General features: G+C 36.9%; 1 protein-coding gene and 1 long non-coding RNA gene across 4 annotated transcripts in view; both read left to right on the forward strand.

Annotated features, from left to right (window-relative positions):
* The window catches only part of PCDH9 (protocadherin 9), an 807,764-nt gene that overhangs the window by 133,129 nt on the left and 661,281 nt on the right, over window positions 1–13,354 (forward strand). The window lies entirely within an intron of this gene.
* Window positions 5,505–6,275, forward strand: LOC128473285 (uncharacterized). The gene is made up of 2 exons (XR_008346264.1): window positions 5,505–5,575; window positions 5,807–6,275. It is a non-coding gene; the product is annotated as an uncharacterized LOC128473285 (long non-coding RNA).

Here is a 13,354-nt window from a genome sequence, read left to right on the forward strand (position 1 = left end):
TTGATTACCTCCCCCGTAAAAATAAATAAATAATAAATGAATGTCTCTTTAAAATAATTTAAAAAATATGAATTAATATTTAATAGAACCCCAGTGATATAATATTGACATCACCAGAGGCTTACCTACAATTACAAGAGAGATCCATGTGGTCAGCAAAGAGTCATGCTGCACTACTCCCTAACAGAGCAGAGCAAAAACAATGTAAGAAAAAATGGAAATATGTAAGAAAATTAGTATAAAATACTACCCCTCCCCCCAAAAAAAGTAAAAAAGATTTTAAAAAATTGAATTGTTTCAAAGAATACCTACTTGTACTGGAAAAAACCCATAGTAAATAGTTTGGGTGAGTACTCTAAATGAAAAAGAGAATAATTAATGTTGGTGAAGCATATAGTAGAAATACTGAAAAACTGTTGTAAACCTTACGTGTAAAAAAAACACCTAAGTCCTTAAGGGGTTAAACATGTCTTCATCATGAAATGAAAAAAACGAATACTATTGTTTGGCATTTGTTAAGCAGAAATACAACACATGCACATGAGCATTGTCTTGTACTGGTGTATTTCACTTTAAAATATTTCATTATGTATGCAACATTGCAAATTTCTATTCACCCCTGTTCTTTCCCATGTTCTTATGCATTGAATTTTCTAGTGTGCAGTCATTTTGTTGAAAGGCAGCCTTGCTTTATGAGCGATCTGTAGAAAGCCTTCTTATTTTAAGGCACTGGATATTAGATTGCAGCAAATGGGTTTTTTCCCTATATTTTTCTATAAATTTTGCTTCTAGAAGCATATGTTCCACATGCTAAATATAATAAAAGTGTATAATTTGAAAGCATATATACTCCTCTTAAAGTGGACTGTAAAATCATAGGTACAGTATGTTCCATTTGAATTTTTATTGTATAGACCAATTGTCTAGACTGACTTGAAATACCCATATATTACACTTAACTCTGCATTATCATTTTAAATAGTGCGTGTAGGAATTACCTAAATGCAGATTTTAGCATAATTAAATTATTTTATTCTTCTTAGTCCCAGTTCCAAGTCTACCTTCACATGTAGTTCCCGAGAGCTAACAGGCTATTCAGGAGGGGAAACTATGCAAGAAAGAGTCTATCTAGAAGAGACAGGGGCTACAGTCCTTCCTCTCCATTGAACCTCCTAAATATGCATAATGTGCAGGTTTAGGTGGTCCAGCCATGGTGTTATTTCTTCAAACTGAACGTTTGAGGCTTGTTGAAGTAATTTATATTAGTGGTGGATGGTTCCAGAAATAAAGAGTAAGAGCCCTAGTAGTAAAATGATTATGGAATTCTGAAAAGAATGCATGTGTGTGTGTGTGTGTGTGTGAATGTAGTAGCGTGTACAGCTTACTTCAAGGATCCGTATTTATAATACAGAAAAAACTGAAACCTAGTTGTGTACTTAACCTTTCATGACACCTCGGTTGCAAATACATAAGTGGTACCTAAAAGAATCCTGTTACTGAGTTGCGCTGTTAGTCTATAGATAAAATAAACATGAGTGTTTACATATGAATCCTTTTTTTTCTTCATCTGGAAATAATCAAATCCGAGAACAACTTCAGTTGGGCAAATGTAGAATTTATAATATATACAGTAATATTTGTTTTTTGTGGTAAAAGAACAAAAGGATAAAAAGCTCATATAGAACTGGTTGCTACATTTGGACCTTAGCATCTTCCCTTATAGAGTCATTACCTTTAGGGTCTGTTCTTATAATAAACCCAATCTCATTACAGAAATATGCAGGTCTGAGTATATATATATATATAGAAAGTTTCCATGTTTTGTCACTTAACTTCTTTATTTTCAAAGAAATGTGGCGTTTCATGTCATAACAATAAACATCGCTCTCCAGGGACGTTGAATATGTAGTGTTAGTCCTTAAGAATCTTTGGTTCCCTCAACGGGACATAAAAAACATTACAGAGTACTCTCTAGAAAGCCTTTGTGTCTCTGATGGTTTTTTTCCCCCTTTAATGGCCAAGTGATAGAAATCACCTGATCAACCATGAGAATGCTTTCTGTTCTGAAGCAGATCTAGCCAGCAGCTTCAAACTATCAAACTAGACCAATGACTGTGATGACAGTTTATTAAACTTTAGACAGGCTTGGATCGATTGCTTTTGTAATGATAAGTAGAGGCATAGAACAGAAATACAATGATAAGATGATTCATGGCATTTATATCAAAAAGAGATGAAAGCTGTTTTCGAGGAGAATGTTGTACCCAAGCACTGCAATTTATCAAAGCAAAGAATATTGCATCCATGAATTTAAAGATTTTTTTTTTTGTAAGTGAGCAAGCGTGCAAAGGGATTTCCCTTATAACTGATCTGCCTGTAGGGTTTGCATTGACCAGCTAGGGACAGCATTGTTTTTATGCTACGGAACATAAATGAATAAAAAAGATAAAAAGGCCAATATCCAGTCACAGTGAGGATGCAAATATTGCAGAAGTCAGGCTGGGGAGAATAATGTAATGGAAGACATTCTAAACACTCATTCGTGTCCCAGTGTCCCAAACTGCTGTATGAATTACCATTGAAAGTAACAAAGATCTGGTGAGGCATCAAGATTTATTGAAGGCAACACTGCTAGAAGCACAAGACTTAAAGAAATATAGGTCTGCTATATGTACTGCTGCCTTTGCTTTGGTTATTTTTAAGAAGGTAAAAAATGTCCTATTTAAAAAAAGAAAATAAAAAAATAATAAATGCCCTGCATAAAATACAGAAAAAAGTAAGAATGATTTATTTCGTTTTTTTCATCATAGGAAAATTGTTAGTTATTTGCATCATTATTAGTTGTATGTTTAGAAGTATAAAGCTCTGCAAGCATAATATGAATTAAATCCTTCTAAACATGCTTTTACCTGTCTATCATTAGGTAGCTTTACCAATGTACTGAGGTTATTTCTTTATAGATGGGGCAGATAAGAAGCTAAAGTCATCCTCAATCGCTAAAACAAATGGCTGATGGCTTGACCAGGTGAAAAGGACAAAGGAATGGTTTTTGTTCGTAGATCATACATTCCCAGCAAAATCCCCAGTCTAATAACTGTTCAGGATTAAGGGGTCATCCCATTATATGCCAAAATGAATATCCCAAAGACCTGGACTAGAGTATGTGATTGGTTCATGTTTATGACTTTCGTATCAAGTCCTGGAATCTAAGTTTTTATTTAACATCAATATTATGATGCGTAACCTACTTTACAAAAAAAAAAAAATGAAATCTTCAATGGATTAGTGGAATGTTGATTACAATTTGCTCTGGTATGTAAATGGACTTCTTTATTTCTGGGTTTCTTATCTGAAAAGTGACTCCCAATAATTTGTATTTTTTTTTTTTTTTTTACTTTGCACAGAATACTACAAAAAATAATGAGCAACATTAGCAGGGCTACAACTGTAAATACAGTTTTAATGACCTAGACACGGAGTCGATTCAATGAGCTGTAAAAACATAACAATTGAAGTAAAAATAGAGAGCAGCTAATGTAACCATGCTATTCTGTAGATGCCATGGACAAAAACCCTACATTTCTCTTTGAGATTCTCCAAATTGTTTAACAACTCTATTAGTTTTTGTGTCTCTTTAAACATCATTATGGGAGAGCAGCAGAGCTTTTTCCTGCCTAATATAGGAAGGTTCGAGTGCTACCTTTCTCCAAACATCTTTTTCTATAATATCACTTTTCTTCCTTAAATAAAAGATGTCTTTTTAGGCTGCTGCATTACTGAGCTGTTTTACTCAAAGAAGTAAAAAAAAGATGGACTGTGGGCATCATTGGCTAGAGAATAGGCCTTAGTTAACTGCTCAACTGTCTTTTTACTAACATGCTACTTTGCAGAGTCCCATAGGACTTTACTTTTTTGTTTTGAAGTTGGACAACACAGTAGAATCTCATGTCAACTTGGGCATTGGGTGTTTACGGCCAGTTGTGCTTCTGAGATCGGTCCCTTCTGAAATAAAAAAATATATATATCCTTTTAAAGGAGCTACTCTGCAAATGGGCATTTCCCCGTGATGGGAATTTAGTGAATAAACCCCTTGGTATAATATCAATACTTTATATATAATATATTCAGTATTGAAATTGCTCATTCATTGCTCGATTTGGGTAGACACCTAGGCGTTATCTTCTAGCCATAGAGGATACCAGACCTGGATGGCACACCAGGCAAATTTCCACTGAGCAGCTGGCAGACCGCGCCACACACTCATCAGGTCTACCCTTACACCAATGTGAGAGTAACAACGTAGTGCCCGACCACACACACAACCAGCGGTATTAGGTGGCCGAGGCCTTACAGTGCCAGAGCCACGAAATAAGAGCTGAGAAATTTAGAACAAGGTCTTTTGTGAGAGGGAGGCTGAGGTTGGCTGCATCAAGAATAAATATGAAAGACAGGCTATGGTTTTAGATTACTTTGATGCAGTATTATAAATATAAATTATTTAAATTTCTCTACATTTTCATCTGTGTATAGATAAAATCAGAAACGTTTACTATCTTTTTCCTGATATGCTGGGCTGTCAAGCAGAAAGAGAATTATTATAGAGATGCAAATTTAAGACACACGAGGAATGACAAGAAATGACAAGAAACTTCTTGTATAATAAAGACGATTATATGATTTCTTCTAAGAAATTCTCAATCTATAGCATTTCATTAAATCACAGTTGGCAGATTCAAGATTAAACCCAAGTGATGAAAACAATACTACTTCTATGCTGAAATCACTTAATGTGAAAGGGGAAATGTTCTGTAGTTTATTGCTCTCTATGTCACATGACGTTGAGTATCCTTATGTTGTGAAATGGTTGAGTAATACAACTGTGACAATTGATATGTTTATTTTTTATCATTGTACTTTTGTGTTTGCTGTAATGTAAGGAAGCTTAAGGCCTTAATGTAAACAAATATAGGCCAGCCAGACAGCAATAATCGATCAGCAGTGCGTTCACAACTTGGAAGGTTGATTTTGCATATTTTTTTTTCTTTATGTTAACTGGTTACCGTTGTATGTTGTTCCACATTAACTGCTAAGGTTTTTTTATAATAACGCTTGTTTTTTTGTTGCAATGTAAAGTTAATGTGACAGTAACTATGCTAATGGGAGGTAGACACGGGTAGGCCTTCCTTGAGTTCCTCACGCCATTTGGACCAAAATGTCCTTATGGAGCTGGTGCTTCTTCTAATGACATGCCAACTTTATTTATTACCATACAGGTGCAGGATTGCCCCTCAACCTATGCCAGGATTACAAAACCAAAGTTATACAATTACATTTTTTTTTATTTTGTTTTCTTTAATCTTGATCAATTTAGGGATATTTTGGATGTATTTAGCTTGACACATGTGTTTCTTTCAACCTTTCCATGTAATTGTATGCTTCTGAAAGTCCCCTAAACATCTACAATGAAAGGCATCTCAAAAGGCAGATTCAAAAATAAAGAGTCCAATAACCATAGTATAAACAACCCAGGAAGCAACAAGGTAACAAAAAATGCATCATATCTCAATTAGTCGGGGTGTCTACAGTTTTGTCTGATATCATTTTTATAAATCACTATGCTAAAAGACATTGTTTCAGGTTGCCCATGCTTCATTAAATTTTGTATTTAAAACAAATATCTCCAATTGAAATGGACAAGACGGGTTATGTGACCATGCAGGTCATCAACCCAAAAATCCATCTATGTCAATATCCCACCATTTTCTGCACAAGTATTACACTACAATAACTTGCATACATTTGTAAGAAGTTTGACAGCTTTCAGCGAAAATTTTGCTGCAATAAGTAAAATGAAAGCCAAGTGATATAATTTACTTTTGTGTCACCATTTACCATTCACATCATTGTTTATGTTTGTTGATTATTTTGCAAGGCTTCATTTTGAATTCCAAAATCCACCGGAGCATATTGCGTGTCTACGGTAAGGACATTTTAGTCTGCAAACGGACAGTGAGTCATATTTTATCCTTCCCTGACTAGTGAATCCAGTGAATGCATGTAAATTGGACAGCTAGAAAGAATAGGCTAAGAGAGATTATTTACTTATTGATAAGGAAATTTAATTCATTCTGCCCTTTGTGCTTCTTGAAAGGTAATTGATTATACAACATAATTAAAAAAAGAATTTCCAGGTACATAGCATGGATCCTTTTTTTCCCAGATTGCAATTTAAGAGAGATCTGGTATTTAGAATTTTAAAGGTTCAGACAAAAGAATACATGAATAAATATTTTGCTATAGGCGGTATAAAACAGAAAAATATAAACCTTAAATATATTTTACATTAGAACCTGTTAACATGTCTGTGTTATGTGCACAGTTGCTATGAATTCAAGTAAAACTTGCAAGAATCTGTGCAAAGATGTATATTAGACCGTCGTGAGACAGGTTAGTTTTACCCTACTGATGATGTGTTGTCGCAATAGTAATCCTGCTCAGTACGAGAGGAACCGCAGGTTCAGACATTTGGTGTATGTGCTTGGCTGAGAAGCCAATGGGGCGAAGCTACCATCTGTGGGATTATGACTGAACGCCTCTGACATGACGATACCGCAGCGCCGCGGAGCCTCGGTTGGCCCCGGATAGCCAGCTGCAAGGCCGGTGGGTAGAGCCGCTCGCCTCGAGACCGGAGCGCGGACAGAAGGGGACCGCCTCTCTCCCGTAGCGTACCGCACGTTCGTGGGGAACCCGGTGCTAAATCATTCGTAGACGACCTGATTCTGGGTCAGGGTTTCGTGCGTAGTAGAGCAGCTACCTTGCTGCGATCTATTGAAAGTCAACCTTTGAGCCAAGTAACCGGACGTATGGCAAAATAAAATACAGGTAATAAGTCTTTTGGCAGGGAGCCCGCTTGGAAGGGCACGACAGACAGAGAGCCCACTTGGAAGGGTACAAAAGGCACACAGCCTGCTTGGAAGGACACAATAGCAGGGAGTCCACTTGGAAGGACACAATAGCAGGGATTCCACTTGGAAGGACACAATAGCAGGGAGTCCACTTGGAAGGACACAATAGCAGGGAGTCCACTTGGAAGGACACAATAGCAGGGAGTCCACTTGGAAGGACACAATAGCAGGGAGTCCACTTGGAAGGACACAATAGCAGGGAGTCCACTTGGAAGGACACAATAGCAGGGAGTCCACTTGGAAGGACACAATAGCAGGGAGTCCACTTGGAAGGACACAATAGCAGGGAGTCCACTTGGAAGGACACAAAAGCAGGGAGTCCACTTGGAAGGACACAAAAGCAGGGAGTCCACTTGGAAGGACACAAAAGCAGGGAGTCCACTTGGAAGGACACAATAGCAGGGAGTCCACTTGGAAGGACACAATAGCAGGGAGTCCACTTGGAAGGACACAATAGCAGGGAGTCCACTTGGAAGGACACAATAGCAGGGAGTCCACTTGGAAGGACACAATAGCAGGGAGTCCACTTGGAAGGACACAAAAGCAGGGAGTCCACTTGGAACAGTACAGGTGCAGAGCCACAGCAGGAAGGTCCATAGACTTCAATACAAAGGCCCTGACTGAAGGGCAGGGCAGGTTCATAAAGGCAGGGCAATCCAGGTAACAAGGCCCAGCTGGATGTATTGCTAGGGCTCAACCCAGGTAACAAGGCACACCTGATCCTAGTAATTGAGTTCTGAGTGCTCCAGAGGGCAGAGGGTGGCCACTAGTGGTAGCAGACTTAAATGCCACAGGTATGAAAAAGCCATGGTTCAGGCAGCGAAAAAGTGGTTCCTGACACCCAGCTACCTGTAGAAGACTCTGATATGTTCCCTGATGAGTAGGGTAGCTTTCCGAGTGAGACTTTGTACTTTCAGGTTATACAAACTGTGTTTTTCTGAGCAAAAACACCTTCCCTCCTCAGCCAGTCCCGTGACACGGTCACACTTGATATCGTGCACTACGTTACTTGGTTGCCATTAAGCGTTCTTTGGTCATTTGCTTTTCTTTCTCTAGTTATACTAATTTGGCTTTAGCTTATATTGCACATGTGTAAAAATGGCTCTGTCGTCTATTATATCAAATTAATTTTAGGCGGATAGTCGTGATCTCATATTTTCTTCTTTTTTAAGTGGCACACAAACAACTGGGAAAAGGATTATTGGAATGACATCTAAGCAGTATTGTTCCCTTTGTATCTTTGTATACAATGTATCTTGCACTTTGTGAAGCTTCACTTTATGAAACTTGGCACAGTATTATTGTTTGGCCAAAAATGGGACTTGAAATGCACTGGCCCACCAATGCATGTCTTGTGTAGTTAGGACAAGGTCCAATGATTCTATATGCTTTGTTGACCAAAAACCAACCAACCAAAGCATTCTATTGGTTCCATTAATGTCTTGCTCCAGATATAAGGCTTTTAAATTATATTGTTATTATTTTGCTTTTTGTAGGAATAACTCCAATTACTATATAACAATCAGAATGCTGAATGAACCAACTTTCTAACCAACTGTAAATATTTACAGGAAAATGACGTACAGTACATGACGAAAACACCTTTGCGGTATTTACTTGCTCATAAGTAAAACGTTCATACCTTTATAACGTTCATAACCTTTAGAATGTAGCATACTTTTATAACTTGGTTCTCAGTAGCTTGTGGTTACTACATTTTAACTTAGCTTCTGTTTCCTATTGTGTCTTATAGCAGAAGTACTGTTAATTAGAGGCGCAACACAATAGAATCAATGAAAATAAGACATTTCACAGAGGAGGCCCCATGGAAAACTATTTTTCACCTAAAGCATAAAGTATAGAATAGTCTATACAGAAACACAGGTTAGCATTGGCTTTATTTCATCTTTTCTTGAATAAGCTTTAATTATCTGCAGACCTCTAGGCTGCCATTGTTGTCAGTCATGTGATGTTTGGTTGACTTTCTGCTGAGACACCACACTGAGCTGATCCTTTATGGCAATGCAAATGAAGTCCTGCTTGTACAACGAAATACATAGAATTTTTATGAAATATGTTTATTCAAATAGACTGCGCTTGCCGTGTAAATGGATTTGCTCTCCTTACCATGTTCTTTTACAATTAGGAACGTTACAACTTCCTCTGTGCTTTCAGTGGATTAGCTAACGGTTATTGAAAACCACAACCTCTTCAATGGCAATTAATTAAGCGAAAGTAGTAAATTTAGATAGAGTAAACAAATTAAAAATAATGAAATCATATTAGTAAAGTAATGTTTTGGAGACAATAAAGTCAGTAAATTCATAGCAGAATTATATGCTTCAGGGGATAATACATAGAGAACGTATTGTTAGCCCCAACCTCATAAAGTGCTCATGGCTCTTTTGGGAGCAGAAGTGTTTGAGGTTCACTTTTATTGAGGTGTGCTTAGTAACACATCAAAGTGAAAAGGTTAGACATTTCCTTACCCTATTCTAGGTTAGGCAGATAGTAATGTATTTGTGCAGAATGTGGCTTAGTTTGACAAAACAAACCGATGGAGAATGCTACAGCACATAGGCTGCTTTAATGAATGATAGATCTCTGCATCTTTTGTACGATGGTCCAGTAAAAGGTATCGGCTCTGAATAAGGACTCCTCACTGGAAGTCAGGCATTTACAAAAGCTGTTTGGAAGCAGGTAGATTTTATCATACCTGAGAACTTTCCAGCTGGTCTTAAGAAAATCGTAGGGATGGGAAGAGAGCAGGGACGTATTTACTTAGGGTGATGCGATAAGCCTGACCCATGGCAGTGCCCCAAGCTGCCGTCTCCGAGGCCGCCATCCTCACTGCCATGATTAAAAGGCGCTTTGCTTGTTTTAAAGTGTATTATGGAGGCTGTGCAAGCATAACCTCCATAGTATCAATGAGCAAGGAGGGAATATCAGAGCTCTCTCTTGTAACTGGGTCAGTGACACACCAGTGACGACGACCAACAAAGATGGACAGTTGGGCTAACCTTTTTTTTACTAAGTACTTTTATATATATTCTTTCAAAAGGAAAAAAGACACAAAAGGACTTAGCTGACCTAGAAATTACAGTCCCGCTGCAGCACAAGCACTTCTCATGCATGGTCCGACATTTGTTATGACTGATCGGCTTCCAATCAATGGCTGAAAAGCACTCCCATTGAAGTCAATGGGAATACTTGCCATGCATGGGGTCTGAACTGATCACGATTCGCAACATTCACTGTGCCAGTGTGCAGAGATATATGTTTTATATACCTCCTGTAAGGCTTTTAGCTGGGCGGTGGGGAAGGGGGCAAATGAATATGTAAGGATTCTGCAGTATACCCTCACATATTCACAAAATAAATACCAAGAAAACTTTAGGGGGCCACACAGATATCAGAGCCACCCTTACTTAAAAAAACAAAAACAAAATAAAGAGACTTTAAAGTTGTGCAATCCTGCATCTTGATAATGCTTAATTTACTGTATGTTTTTCTATGTCGTAAATATTAGGCACCACTTTAGACAATACTTAGAAGCAAGAGCTTTTTAATGGTTTATTTATGCAGGCTGCGGTATTACATTTATTGAAGATTATAAATTTAAGGGACATACAGTATATTGTAAAAATGATATCTTGCTGTGAGCTTGGAAGGCACAATCAGACCCAATAAATAATATGAAATCCTCAACTTTCTTTTTAACTAGAGGTGTGTAGTCAAGGCACAAAGTCTTTTTCTATTAGTAATAATCGGATCTGTATAGTAATCTATCTATCTATCTATCTATCTATCTATCTATCTATCTATCTAGATATATAAATGTATATATATATATATATGATTTATAACACCATCACATTGAATAAGACAATATAATGTATAGCAATTTCTAGTATAATACCGCTTAAAGGGAATATTTTTTTCCCTCTTACCTTAGACCTAGAACTCTGCAGGCGCTACTGTAGCTTTAATTATGCTCTTATTTCAGTATCTATGCTGCTATTATTCTGAATACCTTCTTGGTCGGTTCCTGCTACTCCAGGGATTTCTGGATTCTCTTTTTTATTTAACTTTATATAATCTGACGGTATTTTGCTTTTGTCTCGACTTCCTCACCTATTTTTTCACTACCCTTGTGTGTGGCTACTGGGTGACTGATGGAAGAGATGTGCCTTTGACTGTGTATTTCAAGTATGTGACAAGATGAAAAAAAAAACCCTCCTTTTACAGTAAGAAACACTGAGTATTTTGTAGTTCAGTTCTGGGACTAGAAGAAAGGAAAATGTACATTAGCTTTCTCTAAAAATTCCATCGATTCCAAGAAAGATGAAAGCAGACATGGATCTCACTAAACAAACCACCAAGTGAAAAAAATAAAACAAAAGCTAAAATTATTATGCATTCTACAGCACGTTCAGGTGTTAACTATACAAATAAACAGTTGCAAAATTCATTAAAAGGTAATGTTCTATCTGATGATCTGAGATCTATGTGAGTTATCTTCCAACAAAATCTATTCAAATGCTAGCCTAATGGTACACAGGTATTTAGCTTTTCCATAGCTCTTCTGCGGTTATGGACACCTGGGTACATCCACAAGTCTAGTACAAGCCTTCATGAAGCAAAAGGTGCCGGTGATGGACATTTAAACTCCCCCAAGCAATAATATACGGAGAGCCTGTTGAGAGAAGTAGCCGTGCTGTATATATACAGTCCAAGGGGGTCATCAGCACACACACATATATATATATATATATATATATATATATATATATATTATACATACAAACACATTAAATATTATATACTGTACACACTTAACTTCTGATTTACGTGCTCTCTTTCACTTCCCTTTGCCCCTGTTTTATCTTCTGAAGTTAAAATGGTTGGTGGGTATGCATCTAACTGTTTTCTACACACACACATTTTAAAGATAAACATTTCGTTTCGGAGGCAATAGCGGGCATTACTTAGACGTTTCAGCAATGAAAAGTCATGATTGAGTCATTTTCACCAAAACTAAAGTCATTGTTGTGTTTACTTCAGTCTAGATATACAGAATTGAGATATTTATCGCTGTGGAACGCTATGACCAACTAGCTTGAAAAATAGTAAGGAAGACATGTTCTTAGATCCCTTTTCCCCCAGGAACTCTTGCCGGAAGGCAAAAAAAATGCCTCAAATATGTGAATTTGGCCAAAGGCAAAAAAAAAGGCCCTCATTTTCAGTACTAAGCCACTTTTATTGTAATAAACGTATACAACACGGCTTGAATATAAATGTCCTCCCTATGCAGTATTTTGTCTTTCCCTTGTACGTGGCAATACAGCTTATATATTAGATATTTATAAAAATAGAACAAGAAGAAACTATTGCTAGATTATTATAATTGTAAAGTGTTATCAGGTTTATTAAAATGATGCCATATTATAGCATGACATACTCTCAGAAATGCCTGTAAAATAATTTGTAGATAAGGAAATTATTATGTAAGTATATCAAATAAATAGTTTTATCCACATTTTACCATTAATTTTCTAAATGTTCCTCTTAAAATTTCCATTTAAAAGTTACTAACGGCAAAACTCTCTTAAGTAATTGTCACAATACGTTACGTATATTTACTCTGCGACAAATTAGCATTCATGTTTTCAGCTGCGCGTTATGTAATTCCATTAAGGGTGTATAAAATGTTCTCTCTATATGAATCTCTATGAAGTGGCATGTTTGATGACTCGTGGTTAAAAGTTAGTGATATAATCCGTGTGAATAAATTAAACACCCTCTGTGTCGCTATGTAGCAACTGAAGCCAGACCGACGGGGTGGATTCTTTAAAGGATAATGTATCTGTAATCAGGTAAAACTGTTTTTTCACCGAATGGCTTGTTTTGCTCATTTGTATGAATTTTAATCTTCATGGCAGATTTACTAAAACTAAGTTCAAATGTAAGTGATCATTTTTCAGCAGGACCAGCACAATAGGAATAGACATTTCTCTTCTTTTCCCATGATTGTTCCTCTAATGTTGGAACTCGATAGTCAGCACATGTAAGAATTTGTAACATGCTATTTCTGTAAGAATTAAACAAGCACCATTAGACCCACTACAAGGAAAGGTTTTGGTGTGGAGCTCACTTTTTTAAGTAACCAAATTGGAGGGGCTAGGGTTAGGCAACAATCGCCAATGTGACAATTTGCAAATGAGCTTGCAGAAACCTTTCAATTTCAATTCGCCAACTTCACTATGCATTATAAATGGCCAACTCTGACAAGTGTTTCCTTCACGAAGAGCTGACCTAGGCTTGAATAATGCATAATTTGACCAATGACCTTACCTTAAAGAAATCTTGCTGATTTAAAAACGCATCTA

Source organism: Spea bombifrons, chromosome 2, assembly GCF_027358695.1.
Source record: "Spea bombifrons isolate aSpeBom1 chromosome 2, aSpeBom1.2.pri, whole genome shotgun sequence".
NCBI classification, from domain to species: Eukaryota; Metazoa; Chordata; class Amphibia; order Anura; family Pelobatidae; genus Spea; species Spea bombifrons.